The sequence below is a fragment of the Balaenoptera acutorostrata genome, chromosome 6 (assembly GCF_949987535.1).
Source record: "Balaenoptera acutorostrata chromosome 6, mBalAcu1.1, whole genome shotgun sequence".
NCBI classification, from domain to species: domain Eukaryota; kingdom Metazoa; phylum Chordata; class Mammalia; order Artiodactyla; family Balaenopteridae; genus Balaenoptera; species Balaenoptera acutorostrata.
The window spans coordinates 115,747,523-115,760,353 of record NC_080069.1 but is presented as its reverse complement, the minus strand read 5'-3'; the positions used below and the strand labels follow the sequence as shown (position 1 = coordinate 115,760,353).

Here is a 12,831-nt window from a genome sequence, read left to right as displayed (position 1 = left end):
GAAGTGTTAGAGTAATGAGAGTCAAGGTGAGTATGGAGGAGTACCCACCCTAGACTTGATAAGGTCAAACCTTCCAGGCAGGTGCTATCTAAAGTGGGATCTGAAGGGTGAAGGAGAAAGTGATGTTTAAGCCAGGTGGAAGGAGAGAATAAACTGTTTTAAAGGCTGGAAGAACACTAAAAGTTGAGAATGGCTAGAGTAGAAAGAACAAGGGATAAATGGAAGATGGGGCTGCAGAGGAAGCAAGTTCAGTTATATTAAAGAGTTTGGGACGTTACTGAAGGGTCTTAAGACAAGTTAGGAAGCAATTGCTGTAGCCTAGGTGAGAGAAGGTGGGATTGGATAATGGAGAGAAAGAGAAGGAATGAAATCTAGAGAGAGAAGAGATGCATAGTATTGGTAATTAAATGGCGGTAGGCTTCACAGAAAGGAGTCAAGGATTCTAATTTGGACATTCTATTTGTTTCCTAATTTTAAGTATGAGAATATGTGTTTAAGTATCTCATAGAGAAGAGGTCCATGAGTCTTACTTTCCAATATGACCCCAAAATATACAGTACTAGCAACTAGTTTTCTTTTTGGTGAATTGGGGAGAATACTAATATTTGAGTGTCACTGTTGGGCCCTACCTTGTGAGAGCAGCTTTGTGAGGTATGAGATAATGTCTTACTGAGGTCCAGAGGAATTGTGACTTTGCCAGTTTTCTCAGCTACGGGGTGGTAGAATTGGGAGCACACACAAGCTTTCCGAAGCCTTTATGTTGTCTGTCATGCCATGTTGTCTTCCTTGTTGTGTCCCCCTCCCTTTGTTTATTCCAAAGTGAAGAGGAGAATTACTCCCCAAGGACCAGTAGCTCAGTAGGTTGCTGACAGAGGCATAGTGTGAACTCTGTGACTTCCCAGGCCCAGCTCTGGGGTGGATTAAAGCAGTGTCTGGTGCTTTGGTAGGAGAAGCTGCTCAGTGTAGGAGTGCTTGCTTCAACAAAGTCACAAGTTCTGTTGTGTTTTCTGGCACTAGGCTTTAATCTCCCTCAGTTAGAAATGTAGATCGGCTACCTCCACACAAGGTCACTAATGTATAGACAGTTCTCCTCCTTTCCCCAGGGGAAAAGTCTTGAAATCTCTGATTTTTGGGTGAGGAATTTGACATCTCTTTGATGTAATCAACTTGTATTACAAATTGTTTAAAAAAATTTTATGGTTACTGTCGCCAGTACTGTTCAATTAAGTGATTTGTTGGTATCCTTGTGTTGGAATCACCTGACCTAGAAGAAATTCTAGGGTGCAGCATGGATTCTAGCCTCTCTGTGTTTCTACCCCACCCCCTCTTAAAATTGAGATATAACTCATGTATCATAACATTTACCCTTTTAAAAGTATACACTTTAATGGTTTATCACCCCCAAAGAAAACCCATACCCATTAGCCCTCACTCCTCATTTCTCTCTCCTCTAGCCACTGGCAATCATTAATCTACTTCCTGTATCTATGGATTTGCCTATTCTGAACCTTTTATATAAATGAAATCACACAATATGTGGCTTTTTGTGTCTAGCTTCTTAGCATAATGTTGTCAAGGTTCATCCATATTGTAGCATATATCAGTACTTCATTTCTTTTTTTTTTTTTAAATTTATTTATATATTTAGTTTTGGCTGCGTTGGGTCTTTGCTGCTGCACACGGGCTTTCTCTAGTTGCCGTGAGTGGGGGCTGCTCTTCATTGTGGTGCGCAGGTGTCTCATTGCGGTGGCTTCTCTTGCTGCGGAGCATGGGCTCTAGGCGCGCAGGCTTCAGTAGTTGTGGCACGAGGGCTCAGTAGTTGTGGATCGCGGGCTTTAGAGCACAGGCTCAGTAGTTGTTGCACGCGGGCTTAGTTGCTCCGCGGCATGTGGGATCTTCCCGGACCAGGGCTCGAACCCGTGTCCCCTGCATTGGCAGGCAGAGTCCCAACCACTGCGCCACCAGGGAAGTCCCTAATTGTTTTTTTTAAATTAATTAATTAATTTATTTTTGGCTGTGTTGGGTCTTCATTTTTTTTTTTTCCCAAAGGAAAGGTTGCAATTCTTTTTTTTTTTTAATTAATTAATTAATTAATTAATTTTATTTTTGGCTGTGTTGGGTCTTCGTTTGTGTGTGAGGGCTCTCTCCATTTGTGGCAAGTGGGGGCCACTCTTCATCGCGGTGCGCGGTCCTCTCACTATTGCGGCCTCTCTTGTTGCGGAGCACAGGCTCCAGTCGTGCAGGCTCAGTAGTTGTGGCTCACGGGTCTAGTTGCTCCACGGCATGTGGGATCCTCCCAGACCAGGGCTCGAACTCATGTCCCCTGCATTGGCAGGCAGATTCTCAACCACTGCGCCACCAGGGAAGCCCCCTATTTTAAACATTTTTGAACAAGGAGCCAGCATTATAGACTATTTAATTGCCTGCTCCCTCTTGCCCCTATCTTAAGGTGACTAAGTTGGAAGTGATCACTTCCATTACCTTGATCTTAGTCACCTCTGTGAAGCCTTGTCTGAGTGTCCAGTTTCATTTAGATAGCTTTCCTTTGTGTTTCCATAGTACTTTGTTATATAGAATCCTCCAGCATTGCTCTCATCCTTTATTGTGACCATTTATGTACTTTTCTTCTTGCTTGACTGTAGGCCTTTTGGGGATAGGGACTATGACTTGGTACTTCATGCTCCTAATTCCCAGCATGTAGTAGGTAGTCACACTGTTGAATTTCTTGAATGAACAGGTAAGTCCGACCCATATCTAGACTAGTGAGAGAAGAGGATTCAAAGTGTGATGAAATGGACTTAACCTGGAAATTTGAGGCCGCATATAATAGCTGTTCCGAGCAGGGGTTGTGGAGCCAGGCTGCCTAGGTTTTATCTTGGCTCTACCTCTCAGTAGTTATGGGGCCTTGGGCAAGTCTCTGCCTCAGTTTACTGATTTGTAAAACATAAATAGTAATAGAGTCCACCTCTAACAGTTCTGTAAGTGATGTAAGTGTAAATAAATAAGCAGCCTTCTGGAATCAGAGAATTAATTATTCTACTTAAAGTGTATTTTGTGAAACACTCCCACCCTAACTGTATAACATTATAGGCAGAATGAAGCCAGTCCTGCTGCTCTATCCTCATGTTTGATCCATCTGGTAATAGTTTTTTAAAAAAAGGTAATCTAGAAGATATAAAAAATACTTGGCAAAGTTAGTGCAGTTTTGTTAATAATAATAACAGTTACCATTTATTGAGGTTGTGAAAGTGCCATTCAAATGAAAGTACAGGGGGCTTCCCTGGTGGCGCAGTGGTTGAGAATCTGCCTGCTAATGCAGGGGACACGGGTTCGAGCCCTGGTCTGGGAAGATCCCACATGCCACGGAGCAGCTGGGCCCGTGAGCCACAATTGCTGAGCCTGCGCGTCTGGAGCCTGTGCCCCGCGACGGGAGGGGCCGCGATAGAGAAAGGCCCGCGCACCGCGATGAAGAGCGGTCCCCGCACCGCGATGAAGAGTGGCCCCCGCTTGCCGCAACTGGAGAAAGCCCTCGCACGAACCGAAGACCCAACACAGCCAAAAATAAAATAAATAAATAAATAAAATCAAGTAAAACTTTAAAAAAAAAAAAAAAAAATGAAAGTACAAAGCACCTTTCACAGTCACAGAAAAATAGTTTGGGGGTTATCTGCTAGTTTAGATTATTTTATGCTGTCCTTCCTTCATTAGGAGTTGAATAAATGAGTTTGATAGTTGACAGCTTATTTTCCCTCCAAACAAATGTAGCTAGAGCAGGAAGAGTCAAGAATATTGCATCTTGGATTTGAATAATGCTTTTTTACTTTTTGTAAGTATCCCTATGAGGTGGATAAGTAGCACATAGATAATGTATATTTCACTGCTGAGGGAACAGAGGCAGAGGCCCCTGACTCCCTTGAAGTCATCCCATAGCTAGTCCCTAGGCAGGCTACAGGCAGTAACCTGGAATTCCAGATGTGTTTACTAACTTTAACTTTTGTAGTTCTAGGAACCAGTTTCCATACATAATAGCATTTTTTAGAAGAAGGTATGATAGTGCTCACTCAAATCAGTCAGTGTGGTTTACCTTTGAGAGGGTTTGCTGCCAAGATCTTGATGCTATTAAAATCTTTGTCAAAAAAGGAATTCCTCATACCTCTGTTCTTAGAGTCTGAACCACAGCACCGTGATATAAGTAAAACATGCAGTGGAATTCTTCTGGCCTTTGAGGGAAAACAGTATGAAGAAAAAACACACAAAACTTTTTACTTGAACCCTGGGTAAACACCCAATTACATCCTCCTCCTCCACCTCCTCCACCTCACATGTGATTGGAATAGAATTTGAGAGCTGAAAAGGCCCTTCTTATAGTTCATCCTCCCCATTTAACAGATGCAATAAATGGACTGATGTGTAAAACAGGTTTAAAGAGTTTTAAAGAGGTAGCTTGTCCAAGGCCAGGTAATTAGGTCCCTGGTAATTAGGGAATTGGAAGTCAGGTTTCCTGAGTGGTGCTTGCAATAAGCTATGTTGCTTCCCTCAATTGATGATGTGGTTAACCTGAGAGCCAGGTAAGTGGAAACATAACTATTGAATTCTTCTACTTGGTTAAGCAAACTTCAAATATTGAGGAGACAATAAAAGGAAAATAAATCTTAGACTGTAGCAGGAGAGCTATCTACTGAACCAGCACCATGGATAAGGGCCCTTTTTTTTGCCCTTTTTTTTTTTGAAAATCATGGCGCCACCCTTTGGGAACAGGAAAGATTTGTTTTGTCTGTTTATTCCACACTGAGCCCTTGCTGGATGCCAGCCACTTTCTACTAGAAACTGGCAGTACAGTGATGATTAAGACAGTGTGCTTAAGGAGCTGAGAGTTTAGAAGAGAAAACCAACATACAGACAGTCATTATTATTTTTTTAAAAGTGTGATTAGTTTCTTTGTTTATTCATTCATTCATTTATTCATTCCTTAACAAAGCAGCCAGAGAGATACTTTTATTTCTTTATTATTTAAAAAAATATTTATTTATTTATTTGGTTGCACTGGGTCTTAGTTGCAGCAGGTGGGCCCCTTAGTTGCTGCTTGCGGACTCCTTTAGTTGTGGCTCGAGGGCTCCTTAGTTGCGGCATGCAAACTCTTAGTTGTGGCATGCATGTGGGATCTAGTTCCCTGACCAGGGATTGAACCCAGGCCCCCTGCATTGGGAGCTCGGAGTCTTAACCACTGGGCAACCGGGGAAGTCCCCAGAGAGATACTTTTAAAATGTGAGTTAGATCATATTGCTGCTCACAGTCTTTCGGTGATTCTCCTTTTTACTTGGAATTAAAGCAAAGTCCTTAGAATTGCCTGTAAGGCTCTACTCACTTTTCCCCACTCTTCAGACCTCATCCTCTACTACTTGCTTCCTTGCTGGGCTCCTTGATACTTAGTGCCAGGCATACTCCCGCTGCTTGGCAACACGCTTCCCTCAGAAATCCACATGGCTTGTTCTCTCATCTCCTTCAAGGGTTAACTCTCAAATGTCACCTTCTCAGTGAAGCGTCCCTGGACTACTTTATTTACAATTGCAGCTGTGGCTCCACCCGCCTCGCATGCCCCAGCTCTCTCTTCTGTGCTACTTTTCTCCATAGCATTTCTAACTTATTGTGTAATTTAATTCTCTGTTTTGTTTGTCTCCTTCATTACAATGTGAACTCCCTGAGGGCAGGACTTTCTGTCTGCTTTGTTTTCTGCTGTACTCTCTGCATCTAGAATAGTGCCTGGCACACAGGAGGCATTCAATAAGTATTTGTTGAATGAATAAATTCAACAAACACTTAGCACCTATTACTAACAGGCAATGTGCTGGATTAATTATTTGGTAGAAGTAGTGATGAAGTGCAGTACAGTGGGACCACATGGGAGCAGCTAACCTGGTATGTGGGATTCATCAGGGAGGTTTCCCGAGAGAAGTGACCATTGAGCTGGATTTAGAAGAATGAGTAGGAGGAGACCAGGTGACAGTCTTCAGGTCAAGTTATAAGTTTGGAGGAATGTAACTTGTCTTTATTGTAGCAATTTGAGCTGTGGTTCTGCATAGGGTAGGATAAAATTTCAGAAAACAGATGCTAGGAGTTGAACTTTGTTTAGCACCTTTGAAGATTTGAGCATAGATTTTAGTAGCAAAGTTGTATATGTATGTATTAATCTTGGTATTAATGAAACCATTCGGGGGTTGGAAATAACCACAGATTCAGTGGCTTCAAACAACGCATCACTGCAAGGTTTCTCAACCTCCGCATTATTGATATTGACATTTTGGGGGTATAAGTCTTTGTTGTGGGTGCTGTCCTGTGCATTGTATGATGTTTAGCAGCACCCTTGGCATCTACCCACTAGATGCTAATAGCACCCACCCCCAGTGTGACAACCAGAAATGTCCCCAGACCTTTGCTCAGGGGAGCAAAATTGCCTTCCAATTGAGAACCACCACATTAGAACCACTGTATCACTGTTGGTGAGGGTCTAGGGATTTCTGTCTTTAACAACTTTACAAATGATTGAGGGAGATATATATAGATAGATAGATAGATAGATACCTTAACAGAGTAACCACATTTCTGAATCTAGAATTAAAAAATTTGAAATTGGCAATTCCTTAAACACGATATTCATACAACTAACTGTATTAAAGGTAGAAATAAAGTGCTTTTAAAACAGTTTGCGGGGCTTCCCTGGTGGCGCAGTGGTTAAGAATCCACCTGCCAAGGCAGGGGACACGGGTTCAAGCCCTGGTCCAGGAAGATCCCACATGCCACGGAGCAGCTAAGCCTCTGCGCCACAACTACTGAAGCCCTTGCGCCTAGAGCCCATGCTCCACAACAAGAGAAGCCACCACAGTGAGAAGCCTGCGCACCACAATGAAGAGTAGCCCCCACTCGCCGCAACTAGAGAAAGCCCACGCACAGCAACAAAGATCCAACACAGCTACAAAGACCCAACACAGCCAAAAATAAATAAATAAATAAGTTTATAAAAAAAAAAGACAAAACAGTTTGGATCCTGGGAATTGGAGAAGGGTTCACAGAGGAAGAAATATCTGAGTTGGACTTAGAAGAAGGTTTGTATTGAGGATAAGGGTACATCTCACACGAAGGAAGTATCATTACCAAAGGCTGGATTGTGTTCAGGATACTCCTGGGAGTTGCCTTCTGGGGAGAAGGGGCAGATGAATGAAACTGGGTTGTAAAGAGCCCTAAATGTTGTATGTGAAGGTGAAGGGGTTTAGGCTGTTTTCCTGCACTATTTTCATTTCTGTTGTTGCTTAACAAATTACCACAAACTTAGTGGCTTAAAACAACACAAATTTATTATCTCTCAGTGGGTCAGGAGTCATGGCTTCAGCTAGGTTTTCTTTTTTTTTTTTTTTTCCTTTTTCTTTTTTTCTTTCTTTCTTTTTTCTTTGGCTGCGCCACGCAGCTTGTGGGATTTTAGTTCCCTGACAAGGGATTGAAGCCAGGCCCCCAGCAGTGGAAGCGTGGAGTCCTAACCTCTGGACCGCCAGTGGATTCCCTCAGCTGGGTTTTCTGCTAAGGGTCTCAAAGGGATGAAATTAAGGTGTCAGTGGACTCCAGCCTAAGGTCCCCATTTCCTTGTTACCTGTTGGCTGCGACCACTCTCATCTCCTAGAGGCTGCTCTCAGATTCTTGCCTTATAGTTCCATAACATGGCTGTTTGCTTTTTCAATACTGGCAGGAAAATCTCTGGCTTAAAATCTCTCTCCCGGGTTGCTTAGGATGAAGTCTTATATAACAGAGTAATCAAGGGAATGACTCTTCATCACTTTTGCTATACTCTTGGCTAGAAGCAAGTCAGGTTCCACCCACACTCAAGGGAATAACACAGAGGCATGGATATCAAGAGAAGAATTTCTGGAGCCATCTTAAAATGTTGACTACCGGGCTTCCCTGGTGGCGCAGTGGTTGAGAATCTGCCTGCTAATGCAGGAGACACGGGTTCGAGCCCTGGTCTGGGAAGATCCCACATGCCACGGAGCAGCTGGGCCCGTGAGCCACAGCTGCTGAGCCTGCGCGTCTGGAGCCTGTGCCCCGCAACGGGAGGGGCCGCGATAGTGAAAGGCCCGCGCACCGCGATGAAGAGCGGTCCCCGCACCTTGATGAAGAGTGGCCCCCACTTGCCGCAACTAGAGAAAGCCCTCGCACGAACCGAAGACCCAGCACAGCCAAAAATAAATAAATAAATAAATAAATAAAATTTAAAAAAAAAAAAAAAATGTTGACTACCATTTGTACTTTTAGCTCCATGAAGGCAGTAGCCAGGTCTTTTCAAATTTTTTTGCTCAGCATTGTGTCCCTGGTGCCTGGCACATAGTAAGTGCTTTATAAATATTTGTCAAATGAAACCAATGAATGGTAGCGGTTGAGTGTTAATTATGGTTTCAGCTCTTACACTGGTAATTTCACATGGAGAAGCAGTCTAGTTTCTTTGGCATTATTCATTTCTTTAGGTAAAACTGTAAACATTTTCACCTGGAATCTTTTTTTTTTTTTTAATTTTTATTTATTTACTTATTTATGTATGGCTGTGTTGGGTCTTCATTTCTGTGCGAGGGCTTTCTCTAATTGCGGCAAGTGGGGACCACTCTTCATCGCGGTGCGCGGGCCTCTCACTGTCGCGGCCTCTCTTGTTGCGGAGCACAGGCTCCAGACGCGCAGGCTCAGTAGCTGTGGCTCACGGGCCTAGTTGCTACGCGGCATGTGGGATCTTCCCAGACCAGGGCTCAAACCCGTGTCCCCTGCATTGGCAGTCAGACTCTCAACCACTGCGCCACCAGGGAAGCCCTTTACCTGGAATCTTAAAGTAAAACCTAAAATTATTTGTTTATCATAACAAGTGTCAATCAAATCTGTTATCTCAGAGAGACAACACCCATTGGAAAAATAATTTAGGGCTACATTGCGCCAAACTGGCAGATTTCTTGTAACAGCCAGAAATGACGGCAGCTTTGGAGTTGTGGAGGTGGTGGGTAGTTAGGTCGTCTGAAGTTTCACAGCTATTGCTAATAACAATTTCAAGTAACTAATAAGTATTTCAAAACACTGGAAATACTGATCGTTTTGTAATAACTGCTTTGTAATAGAGATTTTAGTCTAAGTTGTGCTTAGAACTTTATATATAGTTTGGTGTTATTATTAATTATGGTTTTTCTCCATACTTGTCATAGGAAACATTTTGAGCAATATTTAGATCTTGAGTTATTTGTTGATAAAGGACCATATGATCTTCAGAAAATCAGGTATTTCTGACACCAAAGTCTGTGTTTTTCCAGCAGACCTTGCTGTTCAAAATGGGGTTATGAGAATCTCAGTATGTGCCAGTCGGTCCTAGAAGCCACAAAGTAAGCAATGCACATCTTCCTGGACTATCAGTTTTAGTGACTGTATTCAAAGGTAAAATATTTTTTTCTATTAAAACAAATACAGGTTCAGTATGTTATAGGATAGAATGCAAAATATGAATGAATTCTAAAAATAAGTTTCTTCCAGCATGTTGCTTTACGTGGCTCCCCCTAGGTTCTCTCTTACCTTGATTTATGGTTACTCTCCTCTGCCCTTCAGGTGTGTCCGTGGACAAGTTTGAGAGGCACTGTACTGTACCAGTCTCCCTTTAACTGGATCTTGGCAGATGGTAAGATTCAGAGACATTTCAGGTGGAGGTTAGTGGTACAAGGAAAGAAAAATCAAGGGCCAGGGTCCCTTTCCCTCTGTCCACAGGAGATATTTGATAGGAGAGGAGACCAGGTCTCCTGGTAGATTGGTGAGGGTCTGGCTGGTCCCAGATGGCCTCAGTCACTCATGGTGGGGGGTGGCATCACAGTAGCTGGCATGATCGACGGCTGAGCCTCTCTGCATTTGGTCTTTTATCCCGAGCTTCTTCCCCTGATTCAAATATGGTCCAAAGAGGGCTGTAGCAGAAGCTGCAAAGTCTCTTGAGACCGAGATTCAGAAGTCCCACATTACTTCAACTACATCCTGTTGGTCACAGCAAATTACAAGTGAGCCCAGTGATGGGAGGAGCTGCAAAGACTCAAAAATCCACCAAGTGACCTTGGGCAAGTTACATAACGCCTTTAAGCCTTAATTTTTTTTATAATCTATAAAATGGGGGTAATAGTAATACCTACTTTCTGGGGTGGTAGTAAGGATGAAATATGTTGTTACCTGAAAAGTACAGCTGATAGTAAGAAGCTCAGTAATTGTCATCTATTACTGTTCTCCTTGTGTTTTTGCCTAATGAAAGCCTGCCCATCCTTAAATGCCACCTTCTTCCTTCCTAAAGCCTTCTGTAACTTTCTTGTCTCTTGGAAAATATATTATCTTAGTGTCTTATTTGACGGTTAGTATATTGCCTTATATTACTGTTATGTATGTACATGACATAGCTCATCTGCTGAAGCTTGTAAGCCTCTGGAGGACACAGGCCAGTGTTCATGTACTTTTTTGTAGGAGTCCCAGTGCCTAGTTCTCAATGATGTTTAGTGAATGAATCCCATATTATTCGAAAGAAGATACAAACATTTGTTTTCTGTTGTTGTAATTTGGTCTAATAAGTACTTTTAGTCGAAGTATAGAAATAAAAATGTGAAGGGAAAAATTAAACTCTCCAGATATAAGGTCTCACTATTTACTGTTTAATTAAATTAGGCATATTCACATGGAGAAGATTTTAATTCCCCGAGGGGAAAAAATGGCTCAATTTTACTCTTCTAAAAAATAAGTGAAGATTTAATTTAGAGTTAAATTGGAGAGAGTTAGAAAAAGAGATTTAAAATCAATAAAGTGCATTTTATTTTAATGGTCATTTCACTTATTTTCTAACTCCAGGGGTTATGAATTCTGAACTTTAATTAGATCAAAGAACTTTGAAATCTTAGTAAGAAACAGGGTCTGTTGGTTTTTATAAATGTACATAATAAAAAGGCTTTGTTTTTCTAACTTGTGATCATTTCTTGTTGTGCAAAATAAATGTGAGTGCTTCTATAACATTCTTAAGGAATCTTGTGTAGAGATCAGGTTCAACTTGCCTAATGCTAATAGCATGAAGTCGGGGTACAGTGTGGAAAGGTAAAAAAAAAAAAAAATCTTGCATCTGCTGTTACATGTTGTTAACTCCCTCAGCAGACGTTAAATCATTTCAAGTACAATAATAGTGTGGGAGGTAAATTAACTAACCATTAACAATCTTATAAATACACAATTAACATGCCAACATTTATATGACACATTGATGGGGCAGCAGTAATTTTTGATTAGGAGTTTGCAGACCTTTGAGAAGCCCCAGGCTGTTGCTTATTCAGACAAGTTTTCACAGATTGCAGGTGAGGGCAGCTTGAAGTCTGTCTGGCAGAGGGAAGTGAGTGTGTAGTGTTTTGAAAGTCCAGGAACAACCACTGGCTGGACTTGAGCATTTGAAGTCATGTTGCCATCTCAGGTCCTTAGGGAGTGAAGAAGTATAAGGAGGGCTCATTTGCTTCTGGTGGGGTTATTTAAAGAGACGGAATATTTTAGGTATGGACTTTGTAGCTGAAGTTGCATGAATTTTTAGGGATTTTCAGAAGGATACTTAGACCTAACTGGGGATTTAAAGTAAACCCTTCTCTGTGGTTTCAGGTCAACAGGTAGATGATCTCTGGAGTTCATTTCATGTGTAAAATTTTATGAGTTTTAGTTTTGAACAATTATTAAGTGTGCTGCTTATTTCTTGCTGTTGTACAAATCACTGTTGCATTAGTGGAGGGAAGGCTAAGGGTCTAGTCTACTGCATAACACATTTACTGTCTTGCATCTTTCACAAGGACCCATGGGGGAAATTTCTCTCAGGCCCTGGAACTCAACAACAGGATTTTAAAAAATCATGTTTATTATAGCTGTTGTAGTTTTTGTTCCTCTTTGTTTTGAGAGGCTATAGAGTGGTTAAGATCCCAAGCTCTTGGGTTTGATTCTTAGTTCTATTTACTTATTAGCTGTCTGGCTTTGGGCAGTTTTCTTTTTTTCTTTTTTTTTTTTTTTTTTATTGGGTTTATGGAACGGTATCGGAGCTAATTTGAAACCCTTGTTTTATGCATCACCCCACCTCACCTTTCCCGTTCAGCAGCCATAGTGTGTTTTCTTTTTTTTTTTTTTTTTTTCCACACACACACACTGTATTTTATTTTTACAAGAGATAGATAGACTGACACCAAGCATTGTACATGGATGACCACAACAAAAGCAACAATGATTGCAATTACCAAACATGAAACACACTTATACTATGTCATAATATTGACATTCAGTCCAGTAATCCTCCACTGTAACAGCTCCTTTACTTTGCAGTGAAAATTGATTTGTATATTCTTTTCCTCTGAGTCCTTGTGGGATTTTTTTTTTTAATTCAGACAGAAAGTCACAAAAATTATACTCATCCTCATCAGTTCACTCAGTCCCATGTAATTAATTTCTTTTTTTTCATCTTGATCTTTTGTTAGCAGTTTTATGAGTTCATCAGTTTTTCATTAGAGTTCTGAAAATGCTTATTCATTCAGTTCAGCAGTACAGTCAGTTACCAGAAACCTGTACTTGTCAGAGTCTTTTCCATGAATTTCTTGAAGATGAAACTCTTTTATAGGAACATATTTGCAAAATCATCAGAGTACACCCAGAACTGTCTGTAAATGACAAAAGACTTAAAAATGACCATGGTTAAAGATTTGATGAAAGTTCATAATAATGCAGTTGACAAGAAAATTAGTTATTTCTGAGATATACATTTTAAAGTAATAACTAGGATTA

At 41.3% G+C, this 12,831-nt stretch overlaps 1 protein-coding gene across 3 annotated transcripts in view; it reads left to right on the top strand.

The window, feature by feature from the left end:
• MAPKAP1 (MAPK associated protein 1) overlaps positions 1-12,831 on the top strand; it is a 239,942-nt gene that overhangs the window by 11,673 nt on the left and 215,438 nt on the right. For all 3 annotated transcript variants that reach the window (XM_057548443.1, XM_057548445.1, XM_057548444.1), the window contains exon 2: positions 9,619-9,688. The gene's annotated coding sequence lies outside the window, so the exon portion shown is untranslated. The remainder of the gene's footprint in view (positions 1-9,618; positions 9,689-12,831) is intronic.